Source organism: Heterodontus francisci, chromosome 23 (assembly GCF_036365525.1).
Source record: "Heterodontus francisci isolate sHetFra1 chromosome 23, sHetFra1.hap1, whole genome shotgun sequence".
In the NCBI taxonomy this organism is placed as follows: domain Eukaryota; kingdom Metazoa; phylum Chordata; class Chondrichthyes; order Heterodontiformes; family Heterodontidae; genus Heterodontus; species Heterodontus francisci.
The window spans coordinates 59366732-59388950 of NC_090393.1; the positions used below are offsets into that span (position 1 = coordinate 59366732).

Here is a 22219-nt window from a genome sequence, read left to right on the forward strand (position 1 = left end):
CCAATTAGCACTTGTCGCAATAATATATTGTGATGCAAAGAAAGGCATGGGAATGAGAGGCTGAAATGTCCTGCTTGGAACCATTATTGGATTGTGGTTATATGAGAAGGCCTTGGCTTTGAATGGCAGCTGTGTTGCTTGTCTTTGGTCAAGTTGAGCAAGAAAAAGTGTATGGGAAAAGGATGCAAAATGCAAGTTGTTGCATGAAAGATGTGTGTCTGATTGTTGTTTGCAGTGCTGGAACGATGAATTTCCTTGCCGGCACGGCCCGATAAATCAAGTATGTTTAACAAATGGTCTTCGAGTCATAGAGTCATTTGCGGCACAGAAGGAGGCCATTCTGCCCATCCAGCGTATGCCGGCTCTCCATAGAACAATCCACTCAGTCCCATTGCTCTAGACCTGAAAGTTTATTTCCTTCAAGTGCCCATCCAATTTTCTTTTGAAATCATTCATTGTCTCTGCTTCCAACACCCTCAAAGGCAGCGAGTTCCAGCTCATTACCAGTAGCTGGGTAAAAATGTTCTTCCTCATATTCCCCATACATCTCTTGCCCAAAACTTTCGATCTGTGTCCCCTAGTCCTTGTACCATCAGCTACTGGCAACACGTTTTCTTTGCCTGCCTTATCTCAAACGGTCATAATCTTTACACCTCAATCAAATCTCTCCGCAATTTCCGTTGCTCCTCTGAGAACAACCCCAGCTTCTGCAACCTAACCTTGCAGCTAAAATCGCTCATCCCTGGAACCATTCTGGTCAATCTCCTCTGTAACCTCTCACATCCAACCTAAAGCCTGATGACCAAAAGTGTACGCAATACTCCTGTTGTGGCCTGACCAGAGATTTATAAAGGTTCAGCATAACTTTGCTGCTTTTGTACTCAATCATTCTATTTAAGAAGCCCAAGATCCTCTATGTTTTGCTGCCCACACTCTCAATATGTCCTGCAACCTTCATAAATCTATGCACATGCACCCCCAGGTTCCTCTGTCCTTGCACACTCTTTCCAACTGTGCCATTAAGTCTATATGAGCTCAGCCCATCCTTTCTGCCAAAATGCATCACCTCACACTTGTTGATATGAAATTCCATTTGCCACTTGTCTGCCCATTCTGCTAGGCTATCTATGTCGTCTTGAAGTCAATTTGTATCATGCTCACCGTTTGCCATTCCTCCAAGTTTGGTATGATTGGCAAATTTTGAAATCTTCTGCTCAGTTGCAATATCCAAGTTATTTCTACATCTCCAAAAAAACCACCGCTAGTCCTATGACTGACCCTTGCGCAACACCACTGTCTACCATCCTCCAGTGTGAAAAGTAACGATTGACCATGATGAGCTGTTTTGTGTCCTGAAAGCAATATTTTTGATCCAAGCTGAGACTGCCTGTTTCTGGTTTGTGTTTGCACAGAAGGAACAAATGTTATACAGCAGTTAGTGTAAACATTTGGAGCACACTTTCCAATACAGAAACAACCAGCTGTCAGGATGGCCGAGTGGTCTAAGGCGCCAGACTCAAGGAGTGTTTGTCCTTGCCTCTCTTGTGGCTCTGGAATTCTGGTCTCTCTTAAGGGGCGTGGGTTCAAATCCCACTCCTGACATCACCTTTTTCATCCACACAAAACCTCACAGCATCACACTGCCTGCTCAGCTTGCCTGCAATTTGCACGTGCCTCCTTCAATTACTTCAATCCTACTGCCATTTGCCAACAAACACAAGGCACAGCTCCACAAACATGGCCTTTCCTCAGGAAACCTCACAAATCCTAAGCCTGTCCTTCCACATAATGCTTCAAATCACACTTCTGCCATCAACCATTTCCCACACTCCAATGCCAGCACTCTGACTAAATTATCTTATGCCCCACCTCCTTGCTGCATTCCTCATTGCTTTCTAGCATTATGACTTGCAATCCCACTGCACGCACTGCTGCTTTTCACAAACAGGACAACACGCTCAAAGAATCGCACTTCTTGCACACCAAAACCCCACTCAATTCTACTCTCTTACTTCGACAATTCCTTCCAATCCTATTTGCCGGGCTAACATTTTCCCTGAAGAAGGGGCACCACAGCCAAGCTCTTTCCTCATCAGCACTTCGACATTGCCAGACTTGATGCCTTTGGAGGCTGGCTCTCTCAGATTGCAATGTTCACACGAATGTTGATGGCCAAGCGCACAGTACCTGCACAGTGCCTTGTTTGCCCTCACAAAGGTAGGGAGATCCTGGTGATTTTCTTGGCAGCAGGGCTCCAATTAGCACTTGTCGCAATAATATATTGTGATGCAAAGAAAGGCATGGGAATGAGAGGCTGAAATGTCCTGCTTGGAACCATTATTGGATTGTGGTTATATTAGAAGGCCTTGGCTTTGAATGGCAGCTGTGTTGCTTGTCTTTGGTCAAGTTGAGCAAGAAAAAGTGTATGGGAAAAGGATGCAAAATGCAAGTTGTTGCATGAAAGATGTGTGTCTGATTGTTGTTTGCAGTGCTGGAACGATGAATTTCCTTGCCGGCACGGCCCGATAAATCAAGTATGTTTAACAAATGGTCTTCGAGTCATAGAGTCATTTGCGGCACAGAAGGAGGCCATTCTGCCCATCCAGCGTATGCCGGCTCTCCATAGAACAATCCACTCAGTCCCATTGCTCTCGACCTGAAAGTTTATTTCCTTCAAGTGCCCATCCAATTTTCTTTTGAAATCATTCATTGTCTCTGCTTCCAACACCCTCAAAGGCAGCGAGTTCCAGCTCATTACCAGTAGCTGGGTAAAAATGTTCTTCCTCATATTCCCCATACATCTCTTGCCCAAAACTTTCGATCTGTGTCCCCTAGTCCTTGTACCATCAGCTACTGGCAACACGTTTTCTTTGCCTGCCTTATCTCAAACGGTCATAATCTTTACACCTCAATCAAATCTCTCCGCAATTTCCGTTGCTCCTCTGAGAACAACCCCAGCTTCTGCAACCTAACCTTGCAGCTAAAATCGCTCATCCCTGGAACCATTCTGGTCAATCTCCTCTGTAACCTCTCACATCCAACCTAAAGCCTGATGACCAAAAGTGTACGCAATACTCCTGTTGTGGCCTGACCAGAGATTTATAAAGGTTCAGCATAACTTTGCTGCTTTTGTACTCAATGATTCTATTTAAGAAGCCCAAGATCCTCTATGTTTTGCTGCCCACACTCTCAATATGTCCTGCAACCTTCATAAATCTATGCACATGCACCCCCAGGTTCCTCTGTCCTTGCACACTCTTTCCAACTGTGCCATTAAGTCTATATGAGCTCAGCCCATCCTTTCTGCCAAAATGCATCACCTCACACTTGTTGATATGAAATTCCATTTGCCACTTGTCTGCCCATTCTGCTAGGCTATCTATGTCGTCTTGAAGTCAATTTGTATCATGCTCACCGTTTGCCATTCCTCCAAGTTTGGTATGATTGGCAAATTTTGAAATCTTCTGCTCAGTTGCAATATCCAAGTTATTTCTACATCTCCAAAAAAACCACCGCTAGTCCTATGACTGACCCTTGCGCAACACCACTGTCTACCATCCTCCAGTGTGAAAAGTAACGATTGACCATGATGAGCTGTTTTGTGTCCTGAAAGCAATATTTTTGATTCAAGCTGAGACTGCCTGTTTCTGGTTTGTGTTTGCACAGAAGGAACAAATGTTATCCAGCAGTTAGTGTAAACATTTGGAGCACACTTTCCAATACAGACACAACCAGCTGTCAGGATGGCCGAGTGGTCTAAGGCGCCAGACTCAAGGAGTGTTTGTCCTTGCCTCTCTTGTGGCTCTGGAATTCTGGTCTCTCTTAAGGGGCGTGGGTTCAAATCCCACTCCTGACATCACTTTTTTCATCTACACAAAACCTCACAGCATCACACTGCCTGCTCAGCTTGCCTGCAATTTGCACGTGCCTCCTTCAATTACTTCAATCCTACTGCCATTTGCCAACAAACACAAGGCACAGCTCCACAAACATGGCCTTTCCTCAGGAAACCTCACAAATCCTAAGCCTGTCCTTCCACATAATGCTTCAAATCACACTTCTGCCATCAACCATTTCCCACACTCCAATGCCAGCACTCTGACTAAATTATCTTATGCCCCACCTCCTTGCTGCATTCCTCATTGCTTTCTAGCATTATGACTTGCAATCCCACTGCACGCACTGCTGCTTTTCACAAACAGGACAACACGCTCAAAGAATCGCACTTCTTGCACACCAAAACCCCACTCAATTCTACTCTCTTACTTCGACAATTCCTTCCAATCCTATTTGCCGGGCTAACATTTTCCCTGAAGAAGGGGCACCACAGCCAAGCTCTTTCCTCATCAGCACGTCGACATTGCCAGACTTGATGCCTTTGGAGGCTGGCTCTCTCAGATTGCAATGTTCACACGAATGTTGATGGCCAAGCGCACAGTACCTGCACAGTGCCTTGTTTGCCCTCACATAGGTAGGGAGATCCTGGTGATTTTCTTGGCAGCAGGGCTCCAATTAGCACTTGTCGCAATAATATATTGTGATGCAAAGAAAGGCATGGGAATGAGAGGCTGAAATGTCCTGCTTGGAACCATTATTGGATTGTGGTTATTTGAGAAGGCCTTGGCTTTGAATGGCAGCTGTGTTGCTTGTCTTTGGTCAAGTTGAGCAAGAAAAAGTGTATGGGAAAAGGATGCAAAATGCAAGTTGTTGCATGAAAGATGTGTGTCTGATTGTTGTTTGCAGTGCTGGAACGATGAATTTCCTTGCCGGCACGGCCTGATAAATCAAGTATGTTTAACAAATGGTCTTCGAGTCATAGAGTCATTTGCGGCACAGAAGGAGGCCATTCTGCCCATCCAGCGTATGCCGGCTCTCCATAGAACAATCCACTCAGTCCCATTGCTCTAGACCTGAAAGTTTATTTCCTTCAAGTGCCCATCCAATTTTCTTTTGAAATCATTCATTGTCTCTGCTTCCAACACCCTCAAAGGCAGCGAGTTCCAGCTCATTACCAGTAGCTGGGTAAAAATGTTCTTCCTCATATTCCCCATACATCTCTTGCCCAAAACTTTCGATCTGTGTCCCCTAGTCCTTGTACCATCAGCTACTGGCAACACGTTTTCTTTGCCTGCCTTATCTCAAACGGTCATAATCTTTACACCTCAATCAAATCTCTCCGCAATTTCCGTTGCTCCTCTGAGAACAACCCCAGCTTCTGCAACCTAACCTTGCAGCTAAAATCGCTCATCCCTGGAACCATTCTGGTCAATCTCCTCTGTAACCTCTCACATCCAACCTAAAGCCTGATGACCAAAAGTGTACGCAATACTCCTGTTGTGGCCTGACCAGAGATTTATAAAGGTTCAGCATAACTTTGCTGCTTTTGTACTCAATGATTCTATTTAAGAAGCCCAAGATCCTCTATGTTTTGCTGCCCACACTCTCAATATGTCCTGCAACCTTCATAAATCTATGCACATGCACCCCCAGGTTCCTCTGTCCTTGCACACTCTTTCCAACTGTGCCATTAAGTCTATATGAGCTCAGCCCATCCTTTCTGCCAAAATGCATCACCTCACACTTGTTGATATGAAATTCCATTTGCCACTTGTCTGCCCATTCTGCTAGGCTATCTATGTCGTCTTGAAGTCAATTTGTATCATGCTCACCGTTTGCCATTCCTCCAAGTTTGGTATGATTGGCAAATTTTGAAATCTTCTGCTCAGTTGCAATATCCAAGTTATTTCTACATCTCCAAAAAAACCACCGCTAGTCCTATGACTGACCCTTGCGCAACACCACTGTCTACCATCCTCCAGTGTGAAAAGTAACGATTGACCATGATGAGCTGTTTTGTGTCCTGAAAGCAATATTTTTGATCCAAGCTGAGACTGCCTGTTTCTGGTTTGTGTTTGCACAGAAGGAACAAATGTTATACAGCAGTTAGTGTAAACATTTGGAGCACACTTTCCAATACAGAAACAACCAGCTGTCAGGATGGCCGAGTGGTCTAAGGCGCCAGACTCAAGGAGTGTTTGTCCTTGCCTCTCTTGTGGCTCTGGAATTCTGGTCTCTCTTAAGGGGCGTGGGTTCAAATCCCACTCCTGACATCACCTTTCTATCCACACAAAATCACACTGCCTGCTCAACTTGCCTGCAATTTGCACGTGCCTCCTTCAATTACTTCAATCCTACTGCCATTTGCCAACAAACACAAGGCACAGCTCCACAAACATGGCCTTTCCTCAGGAAACCTCACAAATCCTAAGCCTGTCCTTCCACATAATGCTTCAAATCACACTTCTGCCATCAACCATTTCCCACACTCCAATGCCAGCACTCTGACTAAATTATCTTATGCCCCACCTCCTTGCTGCATTCCTCATTGCTTTCTAGCATTATGACTTGCAATCCCACTGCACGCACTGCTGCTTTTCACAAACAGGACAACACGCTCAAAGAATCGCACTTCTTGCACACCAAAACCCCACTCAATTCTACTCTCTTACTTCGACAATTCCTTCCAATCCTATTTGCCGGGCTAACATTTTCCCTGAAGAAGGGGCACCACAGCCAAGCTCTTTCCTCATCAGCACGTCGACATTGCCAGACTTGATGCCTTTGGAGGCTGGCTCTCTCAGATTGCAATGTTCACACGAATGTTGATGGCCAAGCGCACAGTACCTGCACAGTGCCTTGTTTGCCCTCACAAAGGTAGGGAGATCCTGGTGATTTTCTTGGCAGCAGGGCTCCAATTAGCACTTGTCGCAATAATATATTGTGATGCAAAGAAAGGCATGGGAATGAGAGGCTGAAATGTCCTGCTTGGAACCATTATTGGATTGTGGTTATATTAGAAGGCCTTGGCTTTGAATGGCAGCTGTGTTGCTTGTCTTTGGTCAAGTTGAGCAAGAAAAAGTGTATGGGAAAAGGATGCAAAATGCAAGTTGTTGCATGAAAGATGTGTGTCTGATTGTTGTTTGCAGTGCTGGAACGATGAATTTCCTTGCCGGCACGGCCCGATAAATCAAGTATGTTTAACAAATGGTCTTCGAGTCATAGAGTCATTTGCGGCACAGAAGGAGGCCATTCTGCCCATCCAGCGTATGCCGGCTCTCCATAGAACAATCCACTCAGTCCCATTGCTCTCGACCTGAAAGTTTATTTCCTTCAAGTGCCCATCCAATTTTCTTTTGAAATCATTCATTGTCTCTGCTTCCAACACCCTCAAAGGCAGCGAGTTCCAGCTCATTACCAGTAGCTGGGTAAAAATGTTCTTCCTCATATTCCCCATACATCTCTTGCCCAAAACTTTCGATCTGTGTCCCCTAGTCCTTGTACCATCAGCTACTGGCAACACGTTTTCTTTGCCTGCCTTATCTCAAACGGTCATAATCTTTACACCTCAATCAAATCTCTCCGCAATTTCCGTTGCTCCTCTGAGAACAACCCCAGCTTCTGCAACCTAACCTTGCAGCTAAAATCGCTCATCCCTGGAACCATTCTGGTCAATCTCCTCTGTAACCTCTCACATCCAACCTAAAGCCTGATGACCAAAAGTGTACGCAATACTCCTGTTGTGGCCTGACCAGAGATTTATAAAGGTTCAGCATAACTTTGCTGCTTTTGTACTCAATGATTCTATTTAAGAAGCCCAAGATCCTCTATGTTTTGCTGCCCACACTCTCAATATGTCCTGCAACCTTCATAAATCTATGCACATGCACCCCCAGGTTCCTCTGTCCTTGCACACTCTTTCCAACTGTGCCATTAAGTCTATATGAGCTCAGCCCATCCTTTCTGCCAAAATGCATCACCTCACACTTGTTGATATGAAATTCCATTTGCCACTTGTCTGCCCATTCTGCTAGGCTATCTATGTCGTCTTGAAGTCAATTTGTATCATGCTCACCGTTTGCCATTCCTCCAAGTTTGGTATGATTGGCAAATTTTGAAATCTTCTGCTCAGTTGCAATATCCAAGTTATTTCTACATCTCCAAAAAAACCACCGCTAGTCCTATGACTGACCCTTGCGCAACACCACTGTCTACCATCCTCCAGTGTGAAAAGTAACGATTGACCATGATGAGCTGTTTTGTGTCCTGAAAGCAATATTTTTGATTCAAGCTGAGACTGCCTGTTTCTGGTTTGTGTTTGCACAGAAGGAACAAATGTTATCCAGCAGTTAGTGTAAACATTTGGAGCACACTTTCCAATACAGACACAACCAGCTGTCAGGATGGCCGAGTGGTCTAAGGCGCCAGACTCAAGGAGTGTTTGTCCTTGCCTCTCTTGTGGCTCTGGAATTCTGGTCTCTCTTAAGGGGCGTGGGTTCAAATCCCACTCCTGACATCACTTTTTTCATCTACACAAAACCTCACAGCATCACACTGCCTGCTCAGCTTGCCTGCAATTTGCACGTGCCTCCTTCAATTACTTCAATCCTACTGCCATTTGCCAACAAACACAAGGCACAGCTCCACAAACATGGCCTTTCCTCAGGAAACCTCACAAATCCTAAGCCTGTCCTTCCACATAATGCTTCAAATCACACTTCTGCCATCAACCATTTCCCACACTCCAATGCCAGCACTCTGACTAAATTATCTTATGCCCCACCTCCTTGCTGCATTCCTCATTGCTTTCTAGCATTATGACTTGCAATCCCACTGCACGCACTGCTGCTTTTCACAAACAGGACAACACGCTCAAAGAATCGCACTTCTTGCACACCAAAACCCCACTCAATTCTACTCTCTTACTTCGACAATTCCTTCCAATCCTATTTGCCGGGCTAACATTTTCCCTGAAGAAGGGGCACCACAGCCAAGCTCTTTCCTCATCAGCACGTCGACATTGCCAGACTTGATGCCTTTGGAGGCTGGCTCTCTCAGATTGCAATGTTCACACGAATGTTGATGGCCAAGCGCACAGTACCTGCACAGTGCCTTGTTTGCCCTCACATAGGTAGGGAGATCCTGGTGATTTTCTTGGCAGCAGGGCTCCAATTAGCACTTGTCGCAATAATATATTGTGATGCAAAGAAAGGCATGGGAATGAGAGGCTGAAATGTCCTGCTTGGAACCATTATTGGATTGTGGTTATTTGAGAAGGCCTTGGCTTTGAATGGCAGCTGTGTTGCTTGTCTTTGGTCAAGTTGAGCAAGAAAAAGTGTATGGGAAAAGGATGCAAAATGCAAGTTGTTGCATGAAAGATGTGTGTCTGATTGTTGTTTGCAGTGCTGGAACGATGAATTTCCTTGCCGGCACGGCCTGATAAATCAAGTATGTTTAACAAATGGTCTTCGAGTCATAGAGTCATTTGCGGCACAGAAGGAGGCCATTCTGCCCATCCAGCGTATGCCGGCTCTCCATAGAACAATCCACTCAGTCCCATTGCTCTAGACCTGAAAGTTTATTTCCTTCAAGTGCCCATCCAATTTTCTTTTGAAATCATTCATTGTCTCTGCTTCCAACACCCTCAAAGGCAGCGAGTTCCAGCTCATTACCAGTAGCTGGGTAAAAATGTTCTTCCTCATATTCCCCATACATCTCTTGCCCAAAACTTTCGATCTGTGTCCCCTAGTCCTTGTACCATCAGCTACTGGCAACACGTTTTCTTTGCCTGCCTTATCTCAAACGGTCATAATCTTTACACCTCAATCAAATCTCTCCGCAATTTCCGTTGCTCCTCTGAGAACAACCCCAGCTTCTGCAACCTAACCTTGCAGCTAAAATCGCTCATCCCTGGAACCATTCTGGTCAATCTCCTCTGTAACCTCTCACATCCAACCTAAAGCCTGATGACCAAAAGTGTACGCAATACTCCTGTTGTGGCCTGACCAGAGATTTATAAAGGTTCAGCATAACTTTGCTGCTTTTGTACTCAATGATTCTATTTAAGAAGCCCAAGATCCTCTATGTTTTGCTGCCCACACTCTCAATATGTCCTGCAACCTTCATAAATCTATGCACATGCACCCCCAGGTTCCTCTGTCCTTGCACACTCTTTCCAACTGTGCCATTAAGTCTATATGAGCTCAGCCCATCCTTTCTGCCAAAATGCATCACCTCACACTTGTTGATATGAAATTCCATTTGCCACTTGTCTGCCCATTCTGCTAGGCTATCTATGTCGTCTTGAAGTCAATTTGTATCATGCTCACCGTTTGCCATTCCTCCAAGTTTGGTATGATTGGCAAATTTTGAAATCTTCTGCTCAGTTGCAATATCCAAGTTATTTCTACATCTCCAAAAAAACCACCGCTAGTCCTATGACTGACCCTTGCGCAACACCACTGTCTACCATCCTCCAGTGTGAAAAGTAACGATTGACCATGATGAGCTGTTTTGTGTCCTGAAAGCAATATTTTTGATCCAAGCTGAGACTGCCTGTTTCTGGTTTGTGTTTGCACAGAAGGAACAAATGTTATACAGCAGTTAGTGTAAACATTTGGAGCACACTTTCCAATACAGAAACAACCAGCTGTCAGGATGGCCGAGTGGTCTAAGGCGCCAGACTCAAGGAGTGTTTGTCCTTGCCTCTCTTGTGGCTCTGGAATTCTGGTCTCTCTTAAGGGGCGTGGGTTCAAATCCCACTCCTGACATCACCTTTTTATCCACACAAAACCTCACAGCATCACACTGCCTGCTCAACTTGCCTGCAATTTGCACGTGCCTCCTTCAATTACTTCAATCCTACTGCCATTTGCCAACAAACACAAGGCACAGCTCCACAAACATGGCCTTTCCTCAGGAAACCTCACAAATCCTAAGCCTGTCCTTCCACATAATGCTTCAAATCACACTTCTGCCATCAACCATTTCCCACACTCCAATGCCAGCACTCTGACTAAATTATCTTATGCCCCACCTCCTTGCTGCATTCCTCATTGCTTTCTAGCATTATGACTTGCAATCCCACTGCACGCACTGCTGCTTTTCACAAACAGGACAACACGCTCAAAGAATCGCACTTCTTGCACACCAAAACCCCACTCAATTCTACTCTCTTACTTCGACAATTCCTTCCAATCCTATTTGCCGGGCTAACATTTTCCCTGAAGAAGGGGCACCACAGACAAGCTCTTTCCTCATCAGCACGTCGACATTGCCAGACTTGATGCCTTTGGAGCCTGGCTCTCTCAGATTGCAATGTTCACACGAATGTTGATGGCCAAGCGCACAGTACCTGCACAGTGCCTTGTTTGCCCTCACAAAGGTAGGGAGATCCTGGTGATTTTCTTGGCAGCAGGGCTCCAATTAGCACTTGTCGCAATAATATATTGTGATGCAAAGAAAGGCATGGGAATGAGAGGCTGAAATGTCCTGCTTGGAACCATTATTGGATTGTGGTTATATTAGAAGGCCTTGGCTTTGAATGGCAGCTGTGTTGCTTGTCTTTGGTCAAGTTGAGCAAGAAAAAGTGTATGGGAAAAGGATGCAAAATGCAAGTTGTTGCATGAAAGATGTGTGTCTGATTGTTGTTTGCAGTGCTGGAACGATGAATTTCCTTGCCGGCACGGCCCGATAAATCAAGTATGTTTAACAAATGGTCTTCGAGTCATAGAGTCATTTGCGGCACAGAAGGAGGCCATTCTGCCCATCCAGCGTATGCCGGCTCTCCATAGAACAATCCACTCAGTCCCATTGCTCTAGACCTGAAAGTTTATTTCCTTCAAGTGCCCATCCAATTTTCTTTTGAAATCATTCATTGTCTCTGCTTCCAACACCCTCAAAGGCAGCGAGTTCCAGCTCATTACCAGTAGCTGGGTAAAAATGTTCTTCCTCATATTCCCCATACATCTCTTGCCCAAAACTTTCGATCTGTGTCCCCTAGTCCTTGTACCATCAGCTACTGGCAACACGTTTTCTTTGCCTGCCTTATCTCAAACGGTCATAATCTTTACACCTCAATCAAATCTCTCCGCAATTTCCGTTGCTCCTCTGAGAACAACCCCAGCTTCTGCAACCTAACCTTGCAGCTAAAATCGCTCATCCCTGGAACCATTCTGGTCAATCTCCTCTGTAACCTCTCACATCCAACCTAAAGCCTGATGACCAAAAGTGTACGCAATACTCCTGTTGTGGCCTGACCAGAGATTTATAAAGGTTCAGCATAACTTTGCTGCTTTTGTACTCAATGATTCTATTTAAGAAGCCCAAGATCCTCTATGTTTTGCTGCCCACACTCTCAATATGTCCTGCAACCTTCATAAATCTATGCACATGCACCCCCAGGTTCCTCTGTCCTTGCACACTCTTTCCAACTGTGCCATTAAGTCTATATGAGCTCAGCCCATCCTTTCTGCCAAAATGCATCACCTCACACTTGTTGATATGAAATTCCATTTGCCACTTGTCTGCCCATTCTGCTAGGCTATCTATGTCCTCTTGAAGTCAATTTGTATCATGCTCACCGTTTGCCATTCCTCCAAGTTTGGTATGATTGGCAAATTTTGAAATCTTCTGCTCAGTTGCAATATCCAAGTTATTTCTACATCTCCAAAAAAAACACCGCTAGTCCTATGACTGACCCTTGCGCAACACCACTGTCTACCATCCTCCAGTGTGAAAAGTAACGATTGACCATGATGAGCTGTTTTGTGTCCTGAAAGCAATATTTTTGATCCAAGCTGAGACTGCCTGTTTCTGGTTTGTGTTTGCACAGAAGGAACAAATGTTATACAGCAGTTAGTGTAAACATTTGGAGCACACTTTCCAATACAGAAACAACCAGCTGTCAGGATGGCCGAGTGGTCTAAGGCGCCAGACTCAAGGAGTGTTTGTCCTTGCCTCTCTTGTGGCTCTGGAATTCTGGTCTCTCTTAAGGGGCGTGGGTTCAAATCCCACTCCTGACATCACCTTTTTCATCCACACAAAACCTCACAGCATCACACTGCCTGCTCAGCTTGCCTGCAATTTGCACGTGCCTCCTTCAATTACTTCAATCCTACTGCCATTTGCCAACAAACACAAGGCACAGCTCCACAAACATGGCCTTTCCTCAGGAAACCTCACAAATCCTAAGCCTGTCCTTCCACATAATGCTTCAAATCACACTTCTGCCATCAACCATTTCCCACACTCCAATGCCAGCACTCTGACTAAATTATCTTATGCCCCACCTCCTTGCTGCATTCCTCATTGCTTTCTAGCATTATGACTTGCAATCCCACTGCACGCACTGCTGCTTTTCACAAACAGGACAACACGCTCAAAGAATCGCACTTCTTGCACACCAAAACCCCACTCAATTCTACTCTCTTACTTCGACAATTCCTTCCAATCCTATTTGCCGGGCTAACATTTTCCCTGAAGAAGGGGCACCACAGCCAAGCTCTTTCCTCATCAGCACGTCGACATTGCCAGACTTGATGCCTTTGGAGGCTGGCTCTCTCAGATTGCAATGTTCACACGAATGTTGATGGCCAAGCGCACAGTACCTGCACAGTGCCTTGTTTGCCCTCACAAAGGTAGGGAGATCCTGGTGATTTTCTTGGCAGCAGGGCTCCAATTAGCACTTGTCGCAATAATATATTGTGATGCAAAGAAAGGCATGGGAATGAGAGGCTGAAATGTCCTGCTTGGAACCATTATTGGATTGTGGTTATATTAGAAGGCCTTGGCTTTGAATGGCAGCTGTGTTGCTTGTCTTTGGTCAAGTTGAGCAAGAAAAAGTGTATGGGAAAAGGATGCAAAATGCAAGTTGTTGCATGAAAGATGTGTGTCTGATTGTTGTTTGCAGTGCTGGAACGATGAATTTCCTTGCCGGCACGGCCCGATAAATCAAGTATGTTTAACAAATGGTCTTCGAGTCATAGAGTCATTTGCGGCACAGAAGGAGGCCATTCTGCCCATCCAGCGTATGCCGGCTCTCCATAGAACAATCCACTCAGTCCCATTGCTCTCGACCTGAAAGTTTATTTCCTTCAAGTGCCCATCCAATTTTCTTTTGAAATCATTCATTGTCTCTGCTTCCAACACCCTCAAAGGCAGCGAGTTCCAGCTCATTACCAGTAGCTGGGTAAAAATGTTCTTCCTCATATTCCCCATACATCTCTTGCCCAAAACTTTCGATCTGTGTCCCCTAGTCCTTGTACCATCAGCTACTGGCAACACGTTTTCTTTGCCTGCCTTATCTCAAACGGTCATAATCTTTACACCTCAATCAAATCTCTCCGCAATTTCCGTTGCTCCTCTGAGAACAACCCCAGCTTCTGCAACCTAACCTTGCAGCTAAAATCGCTCATCCCTGGAACCATTCTGGTCAATCTCCTCTGTAACCTCTCACATCCAACCTAAAGCCTGATGACCAAAAGTGTACGCAATACTCCTGTTGTGGCCTGACCAGAGATTTATAAAGGTTCAGCATAACTTTGCTGCTTTTGTACTCAATGATTCTATTTAAGAAGCCCAAGATCCTCTATGTTTTGCTGCCCACACTCTCAATATGTCCTGCAACCTTCATAAATCTATGCACATGCACCCCCAGGTTCCTCTGTCCTTGCACACTCTTTCCAACTGTGCCATTAAGTCTATATGAGCTCAGCCCATCCTTTCTGCCAAAATGCATCACCTCACACTTGTTGATATGAAATTCCATTTGCCACTTGTCTGCCCATTCTGCTAGGCTATCTATGTCGTCTTGAAGTCAATTTGTATCATGCTCACCGTTTGCCATTCCTCCAAGTTTGGTATGATTGGCAAATTTTGAAATCTTCTGCTCAGTTGCAATATCCAAGTTATTTCTACATCTCCAAAAAAAACACCGCTAGTCCTATGACTGACCCTTGCGCAACACCACTGTCTACCATCCTCCAGTGTGAAAAGTAACGATTGACCATGATGAGCTGTTTTGTGTCCTGAAAGCAATATTTTTGATCCAAGCTGAGACTGCCTGTTTCTGGTTTGTGTTTGCACAGAAGGAACAAATGTTATCCAGCAGTTAGTGTAAACATTTGGAGCACACTTTCCAATACAGACAAAACCAGCTGTCAGGATGGCCGAGTGGTCTAAGGCGCCAGACTCAAGGAGTGTTTGTCCGTGGCTCTGGAATTCTGGTCTCTCTTAAGGGGCGTGGGTTCAAATCCCACTCCTGACATCACTTTTTTCATCCACACAAAACCTCACAGCATCACACTGCCTGCTCAGCTTGCCTGCAATTTGCACGTGCCTCCTTCAATTACTTCAATCCTACTGCCATTTGCCAACAAACACAAGGCACAGCTCCACAAACATGGCCTTTCCTCAGGAAACCTCACAAATCCTAAGCCTGTCCTTCCACATAATGCTTCAAATCACACTTCTGCCATCAACCATTTCCCACACTCCAATGCCAGCACTCTGACTAAATTATCTTATGCCCCACCTCCTTGCTGCATTCCTCATTGCTTTCTAGCATTATGACTTGCAATCCCACTGCACGCACTGCTGCTTTTCACAAACAGGACAACACGCTCAAAGAATCGCACTTCTTGCACACCAAAACCCCACTCAATTCTACTCTCTTACTTCGACAATTCCTTCCAATCCTATTTGCCGGGCTAACATTTTCCCTGAAGAAGGGGCACCACAGCCAAGCTCTTTCCTCATCAGCACGTCGACATTGCCAGACTTGATGCCTTTGGAGGCTGGCTCTCTCAGATTGCAATGTTCACACGAATGTTGATGGCCAAGCGCACAGTACCTGCACAGTGCCTTGTTTGCCCTCACAAAGGTAGGGAGATCCTGGTGATTTTCTTGGCAGCAGGGCTCCAATTAGCACTTGTCGCAATAATATATTGTGATGCAAAGAAAGGCATGGGAATGAGAGGCTGAAATGTCCTGCTTGGAACCATTATTGGATTGTGGTTATTTGAGAAGGCCTTGGCTTTGAAAGGCAGCTGTGTTGCTTGTCTTTGGTCAAGTTGAGCAAGAAAAAGTGTATGGGAAAAGGATGCAAAATGCAAGTTGTTGCATGAAAGATGTGTGTCTGATTGTTGTTTGCAGTGCTGGAACGATGAATTTCCTTGCCGGCACGGCCTGATAAATCAAGTATGTTTAACAAATGGTCTTCGAGTCATAGAGTCATTTGCGGCACAGAAGGAGGCCATTCTGCCCATCCAGCGTATGCCGGCTCTCCATAGAACAATCCACTCAGTCCCATTGCTCTCGACCTGAAAGTTTATTTCCTTCAAGTGCCCATCCAATTTTCTTTTGAAATCATTCATTGTCTCTGCTTCCAACACCCTCAAAGGCAGCGAGTTCCAGCTCATTACCAGTAGCTGGGTAAAAATGTTCTTCCTCATATTCCCCATACATCTCTTGCCCAAAACTTTCGATCTGTGTCCCCTAGTCCTTGTACCATCAGCTACTGGCAACACGTTTTCTTTGCCTGCCTTATCTCAAACGGTCATAATCTTTACACCTCAATCAAATCTCTCCGCAATTTCCGTTGCTCCTCTGAGAACAACCCCAGCTTCTGCAACCTAACCTTGCAGCTAAAATCGCTCATCCCTGGAACCATTCTGGTCAATCTCCTCTGTAACCTCTCACATCCAACCTAAAGCCTGATGACCAAAAGTGTACGCAATACTCCTGTTGTGGCCTGACCAGAGATTTATAAAGGTTCAGCATAACTTTGCTGCTTTTGTACTCAATGATTCTATTTAAGAAGCCCAAGATCCTCTATGTTTTGCTGCCCACACTCTCAATATGTCCTGCAACCTTCATAAATCTATGCACATGCACCCCCAGGTTCCTCTGTCCTTGCACACTCTTTCCAACTGTGCCATTAAGTCTATATGAGCTCAGCCCATCCTTTCTGCCAAAATGCATCACCTCACACTTGTTGATATGAAATTCCATTTGCCACTTGTCTGCCCATTCTGCTAGGCTATCTATGTCGTCTTGAAGTCAATTTGTATCATGCTCACCGTTTGCCATTCCTCCAAGTTTGGTATGATTGGCAAATTTTGAAATCTTCTGCTCAGTTGCAATATCCAAGTTATTTCTACATCTCCAAAAAAAACACCGCTAGTCCTATGACTGACCCTTGCGCAACACCACTGTCTACCATCCTCCAGTGTGAAAAGTAACGATTGACCATGATGAGCTGTTTTGTGTCCTGAAAGCAATATTTTTGATCCAAGCTGAGACTGCCTGTTTCTGGTTTGTGTTTGCACAGAAGGAACAAATGTTATCCAGCAGTTAGTGTAAACATTTGGAGCACACTTTCCAATACAGACACAACCAGCTGTCAGGATGGCCGAGTGGTCTAAGGCGCCAGACTCAAGGAGTGTTTGTCCTTGCCTCTCTTGTGGCTCTGGAATTCTGGTCTCTCTTAAGGGGCGTGGGTTCAAATCCCACTCCTGACATCACTTTTTTCATCCACACAAAACCTCACAGCATCACACTGCCTGCTCAGCTTGCCTGCAATTTGCACGTGCCTCCTTCAATTACTTCAATCCTACTGCCATTTGCCAACAAACACAAGGCACAGCTCCACAAACATGGCCTTTCCTCAGGAAACCTCACAAATCCTAAGCCTGTCCTTCCACATAATGCTTCAAATCACACTTCTGCCATCAACCATTTCCCACACTCCAATGCCAGCACTCTGACTAAATTATCTTTTGCCCCACCTCCTTGCTGCATTCCTCATTGCTTTCTAGCATTATGACTTGCAATCCCACTGCACGCACTGCTGCTTTTCACAAACAGGACAACACGCTCAAAGAATCGCACTTCTTGCACACCAAAACCCCACTCAATTCTACTCTCTTACTTCGACAATTCCTTCCAATCCTATTTGCCGGGCTAACATTTTCCCTGAAGAAGGGGCACCACAGCCAAGCTCTTTCCTCATCAGCACTTCGACATTGCCAGACTTGATGCCTTTGGAGGCTGGCTCTCTCAGATTGCAATGTTCACACGAATGTTGATGGCCAAGCGCACAGTACCTGCACAGTGCCTTGTTTGCCCTCACAAAGGTAGGGAGATCCTGGTGATTTTCTTGGCAGCAGGGCTCCAATTAGCACTTGTCGCAATAATATATTGTGATGCAAAGAAAGGCATGGGAATGAGAGGCTGAAATGTCCTGCTTGGAACCATTATTGGATTGTGGTTATATTAGAAGGCCTTGGCTTTGAATGGCAGCTGTGTTGCTTGTCTTTGGTCAAGTTGAGCAAGAAAAAGTGTATGGGAAAAGGATGCAAAATGCAAGTTGTTGCATGAAAGATGTGTGTCTGATTGTTGTTTGCAGTGCTGGAACGATGAATTTCCTTGCCGGCACGGCCCGATAAATCAAGTATGTTTAACAAATGGTCTTCGAGTCATAGAGTCATTTGCGGCACAGAAGGAGGCCATTCTGCCCATCCAGCGTATGCCGGCTCTCCATAGAACAATCCACTCAGTCCCATTGCTCTCGACCTGAAAGTTTATTTCCTTCAAGTGCCCATCCAATTTTCTTTTGAAATCATTCATTGTCTCTGCTTCCAACACCCTCAAAGGCAGCGAGTTCCAGCTCATTACCAGTAGCTGGGTAAAAATGTTCTTCCTCATATTCCCCATACATCTCTTGCCCAAAACTTTCGATCTGTGTCCCCTAGTCCTTGTACCATCAGCTACTGGCAACACGTTTTCTTTGCCTGCCTTATCTCAAACGGTCATAATCTTTACACCTCAATCAAATCTCTCCGCAATTTCCGTTGCTCCTCTGAGAACAACCCCAGCTTCTGCAACCTAACCTTGCAGCTAAAATCGCTCATCCCTGGAACCATTCTGGTCAATCTCCTCTGTAACCTCTCACATCCAACCTAAAGCCTGATGACCAAAAGTGTACGCAATACTCCTGTTGTGGCCTGACCAGAGATTTATAAAGGTTCAGCATAACTTTGCTGCTTTTGTACTCAATGATTCTATTTAAGAAGCCCAAGATCCTCTATGTTTTGCTGCCCACACTCTCAATATGTCCTGCAACCTTCATAAATCTATGCACATGCACCCCCAGGTTCCTCTGTCCTTGCACACTCTTTCCAACTGTGCCATTAAGTCTATATGAGCTCAGCCCATCCTTTCTGCCAAAATGCATCACCTCACACTTGTTGATATGAAATTCCATTTGCCACTTGTCTGCCCATTCTGCTAGGCTATCTATGTCGTCTTGAAGTCAATTTGTATCATGCTCACCGTTTGCCATTCCTCCAAGTTTGGTATGATTGGCAAATTTTGAAATCTTCTGCTCAGTTGCAATATCCAAGTTATTTCTACATCTCCAAAAAAACCACCGCTAGTCCTATGACTGACCCTTGCGCAACACCACTGTCTACCATCCTCCAGTGTGAAAAGTAACGATTGACCATGATGAGCTGTTTTGTGTCCTGAAAGCAATATTTTTGATCCAAGCTGAGACTGCCTGTTTCTGGTTTGTGTTTGCACAGAAGGAACAAATGTTATCCAGCAGTTAGTGTAAACATTTGGAGCACACTTTCCAATACAGACACAACCAGCTGTCAGGATGGCCGAGTGGTCTAAGGCGCCAGACTCAAGGAGTGTTTGTCCTTGCCTCTCTTGTGGCTCTGGAATTCTGGTCTCTCTTAAGGGGCGTGGGTTCAAATCCCACTCCTGACATCACTTTTTTCATCCACACAAAACCTCACAGCATCACACTGCCTGCTCAGCTTGCCTGCAATTTGCACGTGCCTCCTTCAATTACTTCAATCCTACTGCCATTTGCCAACAAACACAAGGCACAGCTCCACAAACATGGCCTTTCCTCAGGAAACCTCACAAATCCTAAGCCTGTCCTTCCACATAATGCTTCAAATCACACTTCTGCCATCAACCATTTCCCACACTCCAATGCCAGCACTCTGACTAAATTATCTTATGCCCCACCTCCTTGCTGCATTCCTCATTGCTTTCTAGCATTATGACTTGCAATCCCACTGCACGCACTGCTGCTTTTCACAAACAGGACAACACGCTCAAAGAATCGCACTTCTTGCACACCAAAACCCCACTCAATTCTACTCTCTTACTTCGACAATTCCTTCCAATCCTATTTGCCGGGCTAACATTTTCCCTGAAGAAGGGGCACCACAGCCAAGCTCTTTCCTCATCAGCACGTCGACATTGCCAGACTTGATGCCTTTGGAGGCTGGCTCTCTCAGATTGCAATGTTCACACGAATGTTGATGGCCAAGCGCACAGTACCTGCACAGTGCCTTGTTTGCCCTCACAAAGGTAGGGAGATCCTGGTGATTTTCTTGGCAGCAGGGCTCCAATTAGCACTTGTCGCAATAATATATTGTGATGCAAAGAAAGGCATGGGAATGAGAGGCTGAAATGTCCTGCTTGGAACCATTATTGGATTGTGGTTATTTGAGAAGGCCTTGGCTTTGAAAGGCAGCTGTGTTGCTTGTCTTTGGTCAAGTTGAGCAAGAAAAAGTGTATGGGAAAAGGATGCAAAATGCAAGTTGTTGCATGAAAGATGTGTGTCTGATTGTTGTTTGCAGTGCTGGAACGATGAATTTCCTTGCCGGCACGGCCTGATAAATCAAGTATGTTTAACAAATGGTCTTCGAGTCATAGAGTCATTTGCGGCACAGAAGGAGGCCATTCTGCCCATCCAGCGTATGCCGGCTCTCCATAGAACAATCCACTCAGTCCCATTGCTCTAGACCTGAAAGTTTATTTCCTTCAAGTGCCCATCCAATTTTCTTTTGAAATCATTCATTGTCTCTGCTTCCAACACCCTCAAAGGCAGCGAGTTCCAGCTCATTACCAGTAGCTGGGTAAAAATGTTCTTCCTCATATTCCCCATACATCTCTTGCCCAAAACTTTCGATCTGTGTCCCCTAGTCCTTGTACCATCAGCTACTGGCAACACGTTTTCTTTGCCTGCCTTATCTCAAACGGTCATAATCTTTACACCTCAATCAAATCTCTCCGCAATTTCCGTTGCTCCTCTGAGAACAACCCCAGCTTCTGCAACCTAACCTTGCAGCTAAAATCGCTCATCCCTGGAACCATTCTGGTCAATCTCCTCTGTAACCTCTCACATCCAACCTAAAGCCTGATGACCAAAAGTGTACGCAATACTCCTGTTGTGGCCTGACCAGAGATTTATAAAGGTTCAGCATAACTTTGCTGCTTTTGTACTCAATGATTCTATTTAAGAAGCCCAAGATCCTCTATGTTTTGCTGCCCACACTCTCAATATGTCCTGCAACCTTCATAAATCTATGCACATGCACCCCCAGGTTCCTCTGTCCTTGCACACTCTTTCCAACTGTGCCATTAAGTCTATATGAGCTCAGCCCATCCTTTCTGCCAAAATGCATCACCTCACACTTGTTGATATGAAATTCCATTTGCCACTTGTCTGCCCATTCTGCTAGGCTATCTATGTCCTCTTGAAGTCAATTTGTATCATGCTCACCGTTTGCCATTCCTCCAAGTTTGGTATGATTGGCAAATTTTGAAATCTTCTGCTCAGTTGCAATATCCAAGTTATTTCTACATCTCCAAAAAAAACACCGCTAGTCCTATGACTGACCCTTGCGCAACACCACTGTCTACCATCCTCCAGTGTGAAAAGTAACGATTGACCATGATGAGCTGTTTTGTGTCCTGAAAGCAATATTTTTGATCCAAGCTGAGACTGCCTGTTTCTGGTTTGTGTTTGCACAGAAGGAACAAATGTTATCCAGCAGTTAGTGTAAACATTTGGAGCACACTTTCCAATACAAAAACAACCAGCTGTCAGGATGGCCGAGTGGTCTAAGGCGCCAGACTCAAGGAGTGTTTGTCCTTGCCTCTCTTGTGGCTCTGGAATTCTGGTCTCTCTTAAGGGGCTTGGGTTCAAATCCCACTCCTGACATCACTTTTTTCATCCACACAAAACCTCACAGCATCACACTGCCTGCTCAGCTTGCCTGCAATTTGCACGTGCCACCTTCAATTACTTCAATCCTACTGCCATTTGCCAACAAACACAAGGCACAGCTCCACAAACATGGCCTTTCCTCAGGAAACCTCACAAATCCTAAGCCTGTCCTTCCACATAATGCTTCAAATCACACTTCTGCCATCAACCATTTCCCACACTCCAATGCCAGCACTCTGACTAAATTATCTTATGCCCCACCTCCTTGCTGCATTCCTCATTGCTTTCTAGCATTATGACTTGCAATCCCACTGCACGCACTGCTGCTTTTCACAAACAGGACAACAC

General features: G+C 45.2%; 10 non-coding genes across 10 annotated transcripts; all 10 read left to right on the top strand.

The window, feature by feature from the left end:
* The first annotated feature begins 1483 nt into the window (after positions 1-1483).
* Positions 1484-1602, top strand: trnal-caa (transfer RNA leucine (anticodon CAA)). Its single transcript has 2 exons — positions 1484-1521; positions 1557-1602. It is a non-coding gene; the product is annotated as a tRNA-Leu (tRNA).
* A 2135-nt stretch (positions 1603-3737) lies between these two features.
* trnal-caa (transfer RNA leucine (anticodon CAA)) lies at positions 3738-3856 on the top strand. The gene is made up of 2 exons: positions 3738-3775; positions 3811-3856. It is a non-coding gene; the product is annotated as a tRNA-Leu (tRNA).
* A 2135-nt stretch (positions 3857-5991) lies between these two features.
* On the top strand, positions 5992-6110 carry trnal-caa (transfer RNA leucine (anticodon CAA)). The gene is made up of 2 exons: positions 5992-6029; positions 6065-6110. It is a non-coding gene; the product is annotated as a tRNA-Leu (tRNA).
* Positions 6111-8234: 2124 nt separating this feature from the next.
* Positions 8235-8353, top strand: trnal-caa (transfer RNA leucine (anticodon CAA)). The gene is made up of 2 exons: positions 8235-8272; positions 8308-8353. It is a non-coding gene; the product is annotated as a tRNA-Leu (tRNA).
* Positions 8354-10488: 2135 nt separating this feature from the next.
* trnal-caa (transfer RNA leucine (anticodon CAA)) lies at positions 10489-10607 on the top strand. Its single transcript has 2 exons — positions 10489-10526; positions 10562-10607. It is a non-coding gene; the product is annotated as a tRNA-Leu (tRNA).
* Positions 10608-12741: 2134 nt separating this feature from the next.
* Positions 12742-12860, top strand: trnal-caa (transfer RNA leucine (anticodon CAA)). The gene is made up of 2 exons: positions 12742-12779; positions 12815-12860. It is a non-coding gene; the product is annotated as a tRNA-Leu (tRNA).
* Positions 12861-14995: 2135 nt separating this feature from the next.
* On the top strand, positions 14996-15103 carry trnal-caa (transfer RNA leucine (anticodon CAA)). The gene is made up of 2 exons: positions 14996-15033; positions 15058-15103. It is a non-coding gene; the product is annotated as a tRNA-Leu (tRNA).
* A 2135-nt stretch (positions 15104-17238) lies between these two features.
* On the top strand, positions 17239-17357 carry trnal-caa (transfer RNA leucine (anticodon CAA)). Its single transcript has 2 exons — positions 17239-17276; positions 17312-17357. It is a non-coding gene; the product is annotated as a tRNA-Leu (tRNA).
* A 2135-nt stretch (positions 17358-19492) lies between these two features.
* On the top strand, positions 19493-19611 carry trnal-caa (transfer RNA leucine (anticodon CAA)). The gene is made up of 2 exons: positions 19493-19530; positions 19566-19611. It is a non-coding gene; the product is annotated as a tRNA-Leu (tRNA).
* Positions 19612-21746: 2135 nt separating this feature from the next.
* Positions 21747-21865, top strand: trnal-caa (transfer RNA leucine (anticodon CAA)). Its single transcript has 2 exons — positions 21747-21784; positions 21820-21865. It is a non-coding gene; the product is annotated as a tRNA-Leu (tRNA).
* Positions 21866-22219: the final 354 nt, after the last annotated feature.